Raw genomic sequence first — 16,241 nt, forward strand, 5'->3', positions numbered from 1 at the left:
CTCACCACTGTTTTATAAACTTTGCCCTTCAGCCTAGCAGAGACTCTTCTGTCACATAACACACCTGACACCTTCCTCCACCCGTTCCAACCTGCTTGGACCCGTTTCTTCACTTCCTGACCACACTCACCATTGCTCTGGATGGTTGACCCCAAGTATTTAAAGTCCTCCACGCTTGCTATCTCTTCTCCCTGTAGCCCCACTCTTTCCCCACCACCCCTCTCATTCATGCACATATATTCTGTTTTACTTCGGCTAATCTTCATTCCTCTTCTTTCCAGTGCATGCCTCCATCTTTCTAACTGTTCCTCTAGCTGCTCCCTGCTTTCACTGCAGATCACAATGTCATCTGCAAACATCATGGTCCACGGGGATTCCAGTCTAACCTCATCTGTCAGCCTATCCGTCACCACTGCAAACAGGAAGGGGCTCAGGGCTGATCCCTGAGGCAGTCCCACCTCCACCTTAAATTCGTCTGTCACACCTACAGCACACGTCACCGCTGTTCTGCTGCCCTCGTACATGTCCTGTATTATTCTAACATACTTCTCTGCCACTCCAGACTTCCGCATGCAGTACCACAGTTCCTCTCTGGGTACTCTGTCATAGGCTTTCTCTAGATCTACAAAGACACAATGTAGCTCCTTCTGACCTTCTCTTTACTTTTTCATCAACATCCTCAAGGCAAATAATGCATCTGTGGTACTCTTTCTAGGCATAAAACCATACTGTTGCTCGCAAATACTCACTTCTGTCCTGAGTCTAGCCTCCACGACTCTTTCCCATAACTTCATTGTGTGGCTCATCAGCTTTATTCCTCTGTAGTTCCCACAGCTCTGCACATCACCTTTGTTCTTAAAAATGGGCACCAGTACGTTTTTCCTCCATTCCTCAGGCATCTTCTCACCCGCTAGAATTCTATTGAACAAGCTGGTCAAAAACTCCACAGAGACCTCTCCTAGATGCTTCCATACCTCCACAGGAATGTCATCAGGACCAACTGCCTTTCCATTTTTCATTCTCTTTAATGCCTTTCTAACTTCCCCCTTACTAATCATTGCTACCTCCTGGTCCACCGCACTTACCTCTTCTACTCTCCCTTCTCTCTCATTTTCCTCATTCATCAACTCCTCGAAGTATTCTTTCCATCTATCTAGCACACTACTTGCACGAGTCAACATATTTCCATCTCTATTCTTAATCACCCTAACCTGCTGCACATCCTTCCCATCTCTATCCCTCTGTCTGGCCAACCTGTATAGATAATTTTCTCCTTCTTTAGTGTCCAACCTGCCATACATGTCATCATATGCCTCTTGTTTGGCCTTTGCCACCTCTACCTTTGCCCTGTGTCGCATCTCAATGTATTCCTTTCGCCTCTCCTCGGTCCTCTCAGTGTCCCACTTCTTCTTAGCTAACTTTTTTCCTTGTATGATTTCCTGTACTGTGAGGTTCCACGACCAAGTCTCCTTCTCTCCTTTCCTGCCAGAAGATACACCAAGTACTCTCCTGCCTGCCTCTCTGATCACCTTGGCTGCAGTGGTTCAGTCTTCTGGAAGCTCTTCCTGTCCACCGATGGCCTGTCTCACCTCTTCCCGAAAAGCTGCACAACACTCGTCCTGTCTCAGCTTCCACCACATGGTTCTCTTCTCTGCCTTTGTCTTCCTAATCTTTCTCCCCACCACCAGAGTCATCTTACATACCACCATCCTATGCTGTCTAGCCACATTCTCCCCTACCGCTACCTTACAGTTGGTAACCTCCTTCAGATTACATCATCTGCACAAAATGTAATCCACCTGCGTGCTTCTACCTCCGCTCTTGTAGGTCACCCTATGTCCGTGCCTCTTCTGGAAAAAAGTGTTAACAACAGCCATTTGCATCCTTGTTGCAAAGTCTACCACCATCTGTCCCTCCAAGTTCGCTTCCTGGATGCCATACTTACCCATCACTTCTTCATCACCCCTATTACCTTCACCAACATTTCCATTACAATCTGCACCAATTACTACTCTCTCTCTGTCTGGGACGCTCAGAACTACTTCGTCTAGCTCCTTCCAGAATTTCTCTTTCACCTCTAGGTCACATCCTACCTGGCATAGCCACGAATCACATTACACATAACACCCACAATTTCAAGTTTCAGCCTCATCACTCAATCTGATACTCTTTTCACCTCCAAGAAATTCTTAGCCAACTCTTCTTTTAAAATAACCCCGACTCCGTTTCTCTTCTCATCTACACCATGGTAAAATAATTTAAACCCTGCCCCTAAACTTCTAGCCTTACTGCCTTTCCACCTGGTCTCCTGGACACACAATATATCATCCATCCATCCATTTTCTGAGCCGCTTCTCCTCACTAGTGTCGCAGGCGTGCTGGAGCCTATCCCAGCTGTCATCGGGCAGGAGGCGGGGTATATCCTGAACTGGTTGCCAGCCAATCGCAGGGCACATAGAAACAAACAACCATTCGCACTCACAGTCATGCCTACGGGCAATTTAGGGTCTCCAATTTATGCATATTTTTGGGATATGGGAGGAAACCGGAGTGCCCGGAGAAAACCCATGCAGGCACGGGGAGAACATGCAAAGTCCATACAGGCGGGGCCGGGGATTGAACGCCGGTCCTCAGAACTGTGAGGCTGACGCTCTAACCAGTCGCCCACCGTGCCGCCCACAATATATCAACCTTTCTCCTAATCATCATGTCAACCAACTCCCGAGATTTTCCTGTCATAGTCCCAACATTCAAAGTCCCCACATTCAGTTCTTGGCTCTGTGCTTTCCTCTTCTCTTTCTGCCGAAAACCCCGCTTTCCACCTCTTCTTCTTCTTTGACTTCGACCCACAGTAGCTGAATTTCCAACGGCGCCCTGCAGGTTGACAGCGCCGGTGGCGGACGTTGTTAACCCGGGCCACGACCGATCCGGTATGGAATTCTTTGGATGAACGCTCATATTTGTTTGGCAAAGTTTTAAGCCGGATGCCCTTCCTGACGCAACCCTTTCATTTTTCCGGGCTTGGGACCGGCCTACAGTTTGCACTGACTTGTGCCCTCCATAGAGCTGCATTATAGGAACCATCAATACCATACAAAATTGCAATATACCAGCTCAAAACTGTGCCCCATACTGTACATCATCTGGAGCAGTTCAGAATCAATATTTATCTAATAAAAAGACAAAAACATAACCAAATAAATAAATTACAGTACACTATACTCAACCAAGGAGGTATTATCAAAAAGTATTAATTTGTTATGATCACTACAGAAGAGTTTTGCTATTTGAAGTTGGCTGAAACAAGTTTTGCTCTGACCAACCAATCAGCGGACAGAAAAATGCTCGCTGGCCTTGTGAGGACGAATTTGAAATCTAATCTGTTAAAGAAAAACACCCATTGCTCTGATAGATTAAATTACATGGGATAGCACTACTGATTCTGAAGACCCTGGGCAGATTAGAATAAAATGGAAACACATAAAGGCTGAAATCCGATTGGACAAAAAAAAAATAAACAAATCGATCATACACTTACTAGAAGCATTGCAGCCAAGAGAAATGCTATGAAAGAGAATAGACTGTTTGGAATAAATGACTCCAGATTCATGGAGCAAATATTAGACTTGAGGTTGTAAATGTAGGTCAGCACCTGGTTTTCAAGCGTGTAGGCGTCTACACTCTATATGCGTGTCCACCTTTGGAACACAAACAGCACTGGGATCAATACTTCAATAAGTGTGTGACCTCAGGCTTTAATAGCAGGCTGAGTCACGATGTGCTCCGAGTTTCATTGTCTCGCGCCGCCGACTCTTGGGCTAATGGTCATCAGCAAAGCCTCTGCGTCCTCTCAGGAGCTTTTCCTTACTCAAACGCCGCCCGAGTGTCATGTCGACGGCGGCGACTCCTCCATCAGCCGCATCGATTCCCAGCGTGGGGCCGAGAATGCTTTTTAGGCAAAAAGCCGTCCGGAGCGAGGGCGAGGGCGAGGACGAGGACGGGATGGACATAAATAAACTGATCAGCCGAGGGAGAGAACGCCGCTAATTTAATCTTCCCCGAGGAAAGACACAACAGATCGATTGATTTTTCTAAGTGCAGGCTTCCCATCCGCTCAAGCGCCGTAATAATCTTTATATCAATTAGTTGTGCCCATGTGGGAAACCTTGTTCCGTGTCATGTTTTTTTTTCTTAAGATGTCAATTTGGTGACCTGAAAGTGAGCACATTTCGCTACAAGGGATCAACATTTGAAGAAATGACCTTCATTGATTCTACGTGGCCAGATGATTAATCCCTTTCCTTCTTTTTGATAAATAGCAGCATGTCAACTTGGCCCTTCCAGACAGGTTTTGCAAAGTCAGTGTTAGGGTTTCAATTTAGAGTTGGAAGTCAGGGTTAGGGTTTCAAGCCAGGGTTTAACATTACAGTTTCAAGTAAGGTTTCCCTGGATCAGAGTTTCAATCCAGGGTTAAAGACTAAAATCATGTTTAGGGTTTCAAATCCAGGTTAGGCTTTCAGATTAACGGTTCAAAACAAGATTAGTGTGTGAAATTAGGGTTTCAAGCAAAGGTTAGAGTGCCAAAATAGAGTTAAGGTAAGCACACATTCAAGTTTCAAATTGGGGTTGGTTGCCACTCTTTTGATAAGATTCCACATTTTTCAGTTAAACCAATCACACTTGAGATGGACAAATCCGAAGAATGATTGATCCATAACTGATCCATATGATTGATTCCCGCACAGACAGCTTCTCAACGCTGAGATCACGTATTGTCCTCTACTGTTTGCTCTGCCGTTGATGTTTTGAGTCTGGATGAAAAAAGTCTTGTAAATATGAAATGCGTTCTGCACTTGATGAAAACGGACACATTTTGCAATTTCCCCCATTTTCCTCCCCCACTAAAAGATGCATCAGCAAAAGGGTCTGGCGTGACAGGCAGCGTGAACAGTAGCGAGGAAAGGCTGACTGATTAGATTGGGCGTCGGGCAGCTAGCAAATTGCTAACCCGCCGTCCAATCGTTCCCCGTGGAGTTTAAGATGCAATCACCTGGCAGCGGTACAAAAGACACTCTGACACACTTATGCGCCACAGTGGCTTTTTTTTTTCTTTTTTCTGGTCAATACGTCAGCAATCATAGGCACGCTGCTTCCTGGCCTCCTTTAAATCTCAATGTAGCACAACTGATTGAAGCCAATGTATCATTTCGAAATAGGGTGTCAAGCCGGGGCAACGGTTTTGAGGTTTCAGGGGTTTTTTGTGGTCTACATGCCGGCAATCAAAGCCCATGTATTTTTTCAAATTAGAGTTTCAAGCCAGAGTTAGGGTTATAGGCCAGGCTTAGCGTTTCAATGTACCATTTCAGGCTGCAGTTAGGGTTTCAAAGTAAGGTTTCAAACTACAGTTAGGGTTTAACGCCAGAGTTAGCATTTCCAATGAGGATTTGAAGCCAGGTTTATAGTTTTAATATAAGGTCAGGGTTAGTGTATCAAAATAGAGTTAGGGCTTCAAAGTAGGGTTTAAAACCAGAGTTATGGTTTAAAAGTAGGATTTCAAACCAGGAATAGGATTTTAAACCGGGGGATTGGGGTTTCAAGCCAGGGTTAGAGTTTAAAGTCAGGGTTTGGGTTTCAATATAGAGTTAGTGTTTTAAAGTAAGGTTTCAAGCCGAAATGAGGGTTTCAAGTCAAGGTGATAGTGTCAAACAAGGGTTAGGGTTGCAATTTAGGGTTTCAAGCCAGGGTTAGGTTGTCAAACAAGTGCTTGGCGCTCACAGTTTCAAGTCAGGTGGTTTGGGTTTCGGGAGGAGCTTTTAGGGTTTCAAAGCCAGCACTGCATAATATGCACAGTGACAACTCGGCACAGCAGCCCGTTTGCTAACAAAAGGAGGAGAAAAGGGGGGGGGGGGGGAGGCAGTGTGTATGAACTCGGCAATCCAGCTGTCACATGTCAGCCATTAGCAGTCACATGTCAGATGATTGACAGCCGGGGAACAATGTAGCAGGTGAAGGGGAAATGCACGGTGATGCTCCCCATCTGGAAAAGACACGCGCCGACAACGCAACAAAAGGCGCCACTTCAAAGAAGACAGTTTGTTTTGCTTAATCAAATGCAAATACAGGAGCTCCTCGTTTACGGCGGTGTTCCGATCTTACGGTGGCGACAAAAGCCAAATTTGTCCCTAATTCAAAATGGATCGCTAATGAACTGAGCCATAATTACAGCGGATTAGATTGAAATGTATTGACATTGCACGACACAAGCACAAAGCAACGAAAGGCAGATTGCATCCAACGAGGTGTGCATAGAGACTAATTAAATCGCATATACAGTATACAGCTTGGTATATGATATAAAGATATATGTCAACGTGTGTGTAATTCATGGGGGATACATTGCACACACACCCGCGAAAAGTGAAAATGTGTCATTTAGACTTTAGAGAGAGAAAAAAACAAAAACATTCAACTCAAAATTTAACAGAATTATTTTGGCCTTAACTGTACATCCAGTACTTTACAGAGTTGTGCCTACCCAATTATAATGTAGAGGTATGAAATATGACGAGATATGCACTTTGGAGGACATTTATTTGCACATCATTCATGTCCAAATATTGCTACTCCTTTCAGAATGGCTGCAACGCTATGAAGATCAAGATACATTTGCGAACCATTAAATGTATTCAAACACACTTTTAAGAGTATTGTTTTTCTCCTCTCTCACTCTCTCACTGTCAAGAAATGGAAGAGTATCGTAGAACGTAACTTTGAGGAAAAGAAAACAAGTCTCCTGATCCCAGTTGTCCAAATAAGATTCATACTCTTCAAGCTGTTTACATGTAACTCCCAGTTCAAGTTTATTGCAAAACTGACACATAAAACCAAAGACAATTGTACAGTTAACCACCAAAATGGTCACCCAAACTGTATCATTTCATGACACGAAAGTCCGCTACATTAGTGCAAACATCCACCCATCCGTTTTCTGAGCCGCTTCACATCACTCGGGTCGCGGGCGTGCTGGAGCCTATCCCAGCTGTCATCGGGCAGGAGGCGGGGTACACCCTGAACTGGTTGCCAGCCAATCGCAGGGCACATACAAACAGACAACCATTCGCACTCACATGCACACCTACGGGCAATTTAGAGTCTCCAATTTATGCATGTTTTTGGGATGCGGGAGGAAACCGGAGTGCCCGGAGAAAACCCACGCAGGCACGGGGAGAACATGCAAACTCCACACAGTCGGGGCCGGGGATTGAACCCGGGTCCTCAGAACTGTGAGGCTGACGCTCTAACCAGTCGGCCACCGTGCCGCCTAGTGCAAGCATATGACTCAAAGAGCAGCAACACATACAAACTAGGCATCCAACAAACAGTAATAAAATGTTTATTTATTTTTTTATTTTTTTAATTGAAACACCAAAATGTTCAACCAAACCATCTGATCTTCCGTGACGAAAGTGGAGTAGGCTAGCTTAATGCAAACATAATCATAGAAAGGCAAACAGAAATTAGCATACACTATATGTAAGGGTAGTTCTTAACTTTCAAGCCACTGCTACTTTAACACACAAGGAGCAGCAACACATACAAACAGAGCATACAATAATTCCCACAGGCACTTCTTAATAATAATGGGAAAATAATAATATTATTATTATGGGAAACTTCTTCTTCTTCTTGCTCTTAATTATGTGCTGCATCTCTTCCAGTAGACCTCATGTGCTGCATCTCTTCCAGTAGACCTCAGTGCTGCCCAGCATGCTGTGGCACAAAGTAGTACTACACTAAAGGTGTGCAACTCTAAATTCAAATAAATTCACTGTAGATGATTTGGACTTTTTTTTCATGTTCGCTGCTGATCATCGAATCAAATCGGTGTTAGCCACAGTGTTCGTCACCATGACTTCGATGTCGGCGTTCAACACAGCGACCTTATTCATAATGACTTGGGGGGCATTGTGGAGTTCTCGGGGGGCGCCTCCATATTACATGAAAAAGGTCATGAAATAAATGAGGCTGCTCAAACACGACATACGTCTGTCAGGCTTCGATCGCTGCCGACGAACTGTCAGGACGGGTAAATCTACCTCCAAATATTCCGACGCAGAATTAAAGCGCATCGGAAGCACGGCGGGATTAGTCGCTCGCATGGGACGCATTGAAAAGCATCGACGGAATGACTGACAAGCCATCAAGCGGCGCTCCCGACGCCACACGCCAGCTCCTTGTTGATAAGCCGCAGGCAATTCATCATCGTCAGAGCCCAACGCATCCCCGGTGCACTGGTAAACTGCATTGCGGTAGCCGAGCAACAAAAGACGGTTTACGGACGGCGCATGGCTCATCTGTTCAATTATCGCTTGGGTTGCCGCCAGCCAGCCGCGCTGATGTCCAATCAAACGCCATTACGCCTTTTAGTGTACCATCTGATTGGCCAGATGACGGAAGTCTTTGCTAATCGTATTACACCGCTCTAAATGCAAAGGGCACGCTGCTGAATATGCTAGCTGTCTATTGATCCAAGTAGGTCATGTCATGTTTTTATTTTATTTACTTTACTCGTTTATTTGTTCGGAAGGATGGACAGAAAACACTCACCTCAAGAGTACAGAGACTCGGTACCAGATATAGATTTGCTGATAATTTCCATCTTCAGTCTCTTATATTAATGAAGATCACTTTGCCTCTCTCTAGTTTTGCCATCTGCGTTGGTTGAAAAAGTATCAAGTCGGTTTTTTGCCAAAGTAAGAAGTAGAAAATGTAGATATCTGTTTTCAAATGTAGGGAGTAAAAGTAAACAACTGTAAGAAAAATAAACACCTGATACCTGAAAAGTCAATTTAAGTGCAGTCACAAAGTATTTGTAGTTCCTACTTCCCACCGCTGATGTATACTGTACACACATAAATAAATAACATTATTCACATCTATACAGTAACAAAGTGCATTACTCAAATAGTATACGCAAATATACGGAACACATCGGACACAAATACATGTGAAATCTTAAAAAAATAAAAATAAAGCACGCAGCAAAGCCTATTATGCACTTTACATGACATTTGCAGTCGGGCCCTTTTTGGGGGAGAAAAAAAGAACCACTGCCAAGTATTTGTCTGTGAAAATTGTGTATATGATTATTTAAGGTTCACCGTTCACGAATTCTGCGCTCTTTCTACGATGCTACAACATGCCGCCTAAGCACTGGCCAAAAGGAAAGTAGTAATAGGTGTTTGGATGCTGGGAAAAAAAGGGCAAAGATTCAAAGCGTATTTGGCGTTCAGGAGCCCAGACAGGGGGGAAGCAAAATATGTTTTAAATAATGTCATTGCCGTATGCTTTCTCTCGAAGCCAAGAGGGGGGGGAATATATTACAATCAGAAATCGTCGATTTTACTTTTTTTTTAAAAAATTTAACCTGCGGGACATGACAGAAAGTCCAGCCGCTGGATGCAACGCGAAGCGACTCCTGCGAGATTTGGCCGTTCTCGCTAATAAGCCGTGAATATGGATTTATTGCCTCCCCTTTCAGGCAATCCACTCGGGGTACACTCGGCAATGACCTCACAAGCCATTCCCCGTGATAGATTCGGGCGCTGATAGCCATTTTAATAATACTGTTTGTTACTAAGTGCGTCTGAGTCAGCAGGGCATAGCGGCACACACTTAATGGGCCACAATAAATGGCCACGGCGAGGGAAGCGCTAATCACGCCATTAACATTGAACGCCGGCCAAGCGACAGCGGCCATGTTTGTTTGAAGCGGCCCGAAATGAACGTGGAGCAAATCGAATTAAGGACGAGCCCCCGCCTCTCGTTTTTGTATAGAGCGTGTCGCTGCTGCCTTTAGAAACATATCACGTGTTTCAATTTTATTGTACATTCACTTTTATGTGAGGACGCTGCTGGGGTTCTACAGTAGAAAAAAATGAAAATGTTTATGATGCGATGGCCCGATATGAAAACTGTCAGATATAATTTGAGATGGAATCTCGCTCTCTTGCCTTAAAAGTCAAACTATCCTTTTTTCCCCCCATGTGTACTGATGCCATATTGTATCTATCAAATCATAATTAGAATTAATTATATCACATAATGTAAGTTAATCATAGTCTATCATATTGTCTTGTATTGCATCATAATCAGAGTGAATTATATATATATATATATCACATTGTAATTGGAGTGTCAATCCTTTATTATCATATTGTAATTGAAGTGAGTCGTATCGTGACTGGAGTGAATCGTAAAACATCTTAATTGGAGTGAATTGTATCATATATCGGAATTAATGGTAGTGAGTCGTGTAGCATTGCACTTGGATGGAATTGTATCATATAGTAATTGGAGTGAATCGTAACGCATCAAAATTAGAGTAAATTGAGCCACGTTTTAATAGAAGTTAATTTGATCTCATCACATGGTCATTGAAAAGAATCGGTTTGCATCATAATCAGGGTGAATTGCATCGTATCCTAATGGGAGGGAATGGATTTTAATGTTGTTGAAGTATTTTGTGGAATAATTGGAGTAAATTGCATGATATCGCATTTAAACCGTTTTATACATATTGTGAATGCATTTTTTTTTCTTTTTTGCCAGCATGTCGAGGGGCGTACCGGTTCGGCCTCAGTGAATTGAGATCTCTATAGTCTGAATTGAGAACTATAGTCTGTATATGTACTGCTGTCTCTACCTTGCATAAGGACGATAATCATGTTGACTTGAATACTTCTTTTGGGACAATGGTATTTTACGGCGGCTGTAGTTTGCCATAATGTTGCAGTGTACTATACGTGGCCAACATTTTGTCATTTCCAGCTTGCCGTGCTCTTTCCTCCAGATCCAGCCGTCACCCGGGAGCGCTTCATCGATCCTGACTGCTGTTTTCTTCTTATTGACCAGCACGACAACGTCTGCAGTTGCCTGTCACTCACTCGGTGGGAACTTTTGATTCCTCCAGAGCCTCTGCTACTAGTACCAGTCACAGGCAAAGCAGTAAAAATGCCAGCATCTACAGTATGTTCCAGTAAGACAACTTATGTGGTTCCTAAAGAATCAGTAAAAAGAATTGGAAATTCTTCTTCTTCTTCTTCTTAAAAATGCATCCATGCAGGATGGGAATCATTTGCAACAAAGATTTTTACATTCTTATGAACATATTTTTCCTGCCACCACGGCCTATTTTCGGGCCGCCTCCAGCCCTGAAAGCTCTCACATCATGAGAACTGTTATTATCCAACAAGGTCTACACTAGTTGGGTTATTATTAACTGCAGCTGCGGTTTTGCCGTAGCGGAAACAGTTGGAATGCACTTCTAAACTTGTATGTGGATTTGATCCCACGACCTTCACACTGTGAGGCAAATTAGCTAGCCACTTGATCACAGTGACTCACATGTAAATACTTCAGAGAGAAAAAACAAGTTTGGTTTGAGGCAGTGGAGGGGGGGCATATCTCTACAAATGATCAGAATTGTCTTTGCCTTAATTAGAGCTAGCAAAATCCCTAAATAAACATACATTGGAAAGAAACAAAAAAACACTGCCATTATGCATTAAGAACTAGGCTTGAAAAAATATATATATTTATGCAAAATTATCTGCCAATAGGAAAAGAATATTGGACTTAAAACAAAAAAAAAGGGGTTCGGAAAATGGATGGATGGATTAAGTACAGTTAGCCTTAGCTAACCTTAGAAATTCCCACCTGATGTGTTAAAACTATTGTATTTATACTAGCTGCACCTATAACGTTCTGGTCTTTCTTTAAGCGAAACTTGCTCATAACCAGTAATAAAATCAAAATGCTAGAAGGCAAGTGAAACAGTCTTACACAAAATTGTCTGGTAAGAAGAACATTTTTGGCAAACAAAGAACAAGCATGCAGTAGTTTGCCATGATTTAAGACAGTTAATCTTGTTTTTTATTGGAGCTTTTGTAGTGTGGTGGTTTTAAAAAAACACATTGCAAACTCTAATATTGATGAAAAGTTATTCTATGTGTTCCAGATCTGTCTGTCTGGATCGAAATAGGCCCATTTGACTCTGATTGACATCGGGAGAAGATTCCTTCCCGGCAGTGGAAGTAAGGCCACATGAATTTATTGAAGGCGCTCCGGTGTGTTCTCGTCGCTTTGGGTATTCCGACGTGTTTGCCTGGGAGTGCAAAGCGAAGGCGCTCTTTGCATAAACTCCCTTTGATTGACTGCCGATGCATCCTTCGGAGATCACCGGAGGTAAAATACTGTATAATAGACACTTTTCATATTGACAGCTAACCAATAATATTAATTCTGCACTCCAGAATTCCGGAGGTGAGTAAACAAGGATCTCCACAGAGTGTTGTGCTAATGAAATACATTTTTTTAAAAAGGTTTGACAACATTAGTTTTCTTTTGTGCTATATTTGCAGCTCAAGAAGCTCTAAATGCGCCCGCCGATGAAATATTCATTGCTCTCTGGCGTTCCCATATCGGATTCACCCGGCATTTTCACAGAAATGTGAATCCTCGCACCGTGTCGGGATATTTATTGCTTTTACACGTGGAACATGCAGAGAGATTTTCCCTTGAGTGGAATTCTCTTTCCTGCTTGGTTGATGACGATAACTAATGATCACCAAGGAACCATCTTGAACTCCTGGGAGTAATGTTTCATTTGGATCTGGAATAGACTAAAACTATTTAATTGAATTATCATGAATGAAGAAACCAGCATTCGGTTGGATGTGTGTGCTTTTATTTTCTCTGAAATTGAAAACATACAGAGAGTGGGGGCTGCATGAATTGTTTGCTCTCCAATTAGAACATATTTTCTTTGAATAGCACACCATGATGTCATTGGATTCCTTTGAACCATTGGTGCTTTGAGGCCAAGCGATATCTTCATGTCCATTAATTTGAGTTGTGTACTGTTTGTAATTTAAGTACAAACAGCAGAATATCGGTTGTCTTTGCTAGCACATTTGTTGCTGAGCTGTTTTCACAAGCTGCTAATATATAAATGCTTAGATACCCTCCAATTCAATCCCGTCATTGCTGTTCATTCTGAAGCCTGCTAACACAAAAAATATTTTTCTGATTTCAGCAAACGGTTAAAGTGCAACCCACCCCCAGAGACATTAAATAGGGTAACCCCACAACTAGGATTTCCATCTAAAGAAGACTTCTGGATTAAAAGTGAAGCATCCTCAGCTATGAAGAATCCAGTTGCCTCCATTCAACTTTTGCGGATTACCATGACGTGGATGACTGAGCATCCACCCAGACATTTGTTATCATGTGTGGTGTACTCAAGACAACCAACGCCACCACATCACACTCTTAACCATATGTCCACCCACAATCAAGGTTTTGGCAAAGTACCTGGACAGATCTGAGAGAGGCAGCAAGGAGCCACACAGGATCCAAACTGCCGTAAATACAAAGAACAAGAAGCGAGGTTAGCCAATTCTTCTACTTGTCATTGCTTTGGTGATAAAAGACTCAGAGGACACTTTTCAAAAACACTATCACTATTGTTATGTTCCACGCGACGATAAGGGAGTTTGCGGCTCGGACGTTCCACACACAGACAAAATAGGGCATTTCTTAAGTATTAAGCATGTTTGACAATCGACAGCTGTCGAAAAATTTGACTCTTTCACACCTTCAGATTCTTTCAGATTCAGACAATATGACCTTTTGCTAACTTGGTTGGAAAGTGGGAAATACAGTTTAGCTGCAAGAAGCAGACTCATTTGGTCCAAGACTCAAATGCCACACAAATCCACTGGTGCAAAATTCCACTCAGTGTACCAAATTCTAGCAACTAATAAAAGCAGGTCAGCCTCAGATTGTTTCTTATACTCTGCAATATTCCAAAATAAATTGAAAATAGAAATGGACAAGCAACCGTGTGGAAGGTGCGATGTCAGGTGAAGAATGTCCTGGCCTCCAACTTTAAATAATGAAACAGTCAAGGGCTTATGGGAACTGGTGCAGCTTGGGGATCAGAATGTCACCAGCTCTTCTCAAACCCTCAGAGGTGGACAAGCAAAATGAGAAACAATTGTCTCACTACCTTACTTGTTAATTAGCCCATGAAAAGTCACATATACACACACACACGAATAAGCAGTAGCCACGCAAGTGTTAGATTGCTTTGTTGTTGCATCACTTGGCTCGCCCACTCGGTGTGTGTGTTGTTTATTCCTTCATTTATTTAGCGGCTCCTTGGGTGCGGCTTCAAAGGGAATACAAAAGCGAACAGGTTCTTTGAGTATGTGAGGATCCAAGCAGGTGGCTGCGTTCGAAAACACCTCCATCTCTGCTAAAAACCACACGTGTGGACAAAAGTGTCCAAAGGTGAAAAAAATTGAGGATGTTTAGGAAAGATTTTAGAATAAAAGCGGACCTTGATGGTACTCTTCGTATGCACGTTCACTTCTGTGAACTAGGATGCTGGAGGGAAATGGATTTGTTTGTGCTGGATTTCTTTTCATTTAACACATATTCTCTTCATATCGTACAACCGCAGGGGCAGAGGCTGTAGCTTAAGGTTCACAATCTCAGAGTAATGTGATAAATTTGTGATAAATTTGTTACCTTAGGAAATGACGTATACTTTGCCGACGAGAATGATACACGATGCAACAATAAACATCTTGGCCAAAAAAACATCTTGAAGACATCATGATATCGTAAGCATTAAACTTGTCAATTGCAAATTATGTATTTCTAAATATTTTAAGTTTTGCTTTAGACAATTAAAGAAGTGAAATAAATAAATTGACCAAAAATAGAAAAAAAAAAAAAAACTATTTTCGTTCATAATATCATTTAAAATGCTGAAATGTCCAATTCGATTCGGGTGGGAATACCTTGGACGTAAACCAACTATATCCATTTAACTGCACATCAAGTATACATGTCATTATTGAATATGATGGCAAACTTAAGCCCAATTACTGTTTTTCTCTTTGATCAGAACTAGCATAGCATAACAATACAATACATTCCAATATCAATCTTTTGTCGCAACTGTATAGGTTCCACTGAGCTGTCAGCTGTCCCCTCCTTGGGCCGTTACCTTATCGTGGTGGAGGGGTTTGTGTGTCCCAATGATCCTAGGAGCTAAGTTGTCTGGGGCTTTATGCCCCTGGCAGGGTCACCCATGGCAAACAGGTCCTAGGTGAGGGACCAGACAAAGCATGGCTCCAAAAACCCCTATGACAAAAACAATTGATGGATTCAGGTTTTCCTTGCCCGGACGCGGGTCACCGGGGCCCCCGTCTGGAGCCATGCCTGGAGGTGGGGCTCGAAGGCGAGCGCCTGGTGGCCGGGCACAGCCCGAAAGGGTAACGTGGCTCCCCCTTCCCATGGGCTCACCACCTGTGGGAATGGCCATAGGGGTCGGGTGCAGTGCGAACTGGGCGGTGGCCGAAGGCGGGGACCTTGGCGATCCGATCCCCGGCTACAGAAACTGGCTCTAGGGATGTGGAATGTCACCTCTCTGGCAGGGAAGGAGCCCGAGCTGGTGTGTGAGGTCGAGAAGTTCCGACTAGATATAGTCGGACTTGCCTCCTATCACAGCTTGGGCTCTGGTACCAGTCCTCTCGAGAGGGGTTGGACTCTCTTCCACTCTGGAGTTGCCCACAGTGAGAGGCGCCGAGCAGGTGTAGGTATACTTATTGCTCTCCGGCTCGGCGCCTGTACGTTGGGGTTCTCCCCGGTGAATGAGAAGGTAGCCTCCCTCTGCCTTCAGGTGGGGGGGACGGGTCCTGACTGTTGTTTGTGCCTATGCACCAAACAGCAGTGCAGAGTACCCATCCTTTTTGGAGTCCTTGGAGGGGGTGCTGGAGAGCGCTCCCCCTGGGGACTCCATCGTTCTGCTGGGGGACTGGCACCCCCCCGATCAGAACCCAAGTGGTGTTCTGTTATTGGACTTCTGTGCTCATCACGGATTGTCCATAATGAACACCATGTTCAAGCATAAGGGTGTTCACATGTGCACTTGGCACCAGGACACCCTAGGTCGCAGTTCGATGATCGACTTTGTGGTTGTGTCATCGGACCTGCGGCCACATGTCTTGGACACTCAGGTAAAGAGAGGGGCGGAGCTGTCAACTGATCACCACCTGGTGGTGACTTGGCTCCGATGATGGGGGAAGATGCCGCTCCGACGTGGCAGGCCCAAACGTATTGTGAGCGTCTGCTGGGAACGTCTGGCGGAATCCCCTGTCCGAAGGAGT

General features: G+C 43.7%; 1 long non-coding RNA gene across 1 annotated transcript; it reads left to right on the forward strand.

Moving 5' to 3' along the window:
* Positions 1–10,864: 10,864 nt before the first annotated feature.
* LOC133396586 (uncharacterized) lies at positions 10,865–15,722 on the forward strand. The gene is made up of 3 exons (XR_009767392.1): positions 10,865–10,949; positions 12,020–12,246; positions 13,097–15,722. It is a non-coding gene; the product is annotated as an uncharacterized LOC133396586 (long non-coding RNA).
* The last annotated feature ends 519 nt before the right edge of the window (positions 15,723–16,241 follow it).

The sequence above is a fragment of the Phycodurus eques genome, chromosome 21 (assembly GCF_024500275.1).
Source record: "Phycodurus eques isolate BA_2022a chromosome 21, UOR_Pequ_1.1, whole genome shotgun sequence".
Lineage (NCBI taxonomy): Eukaryota > Metazoa > Chordata > Actinopteri > Syngnathiformes > Syngnathidae > Phycodurus > Phycodurus eques.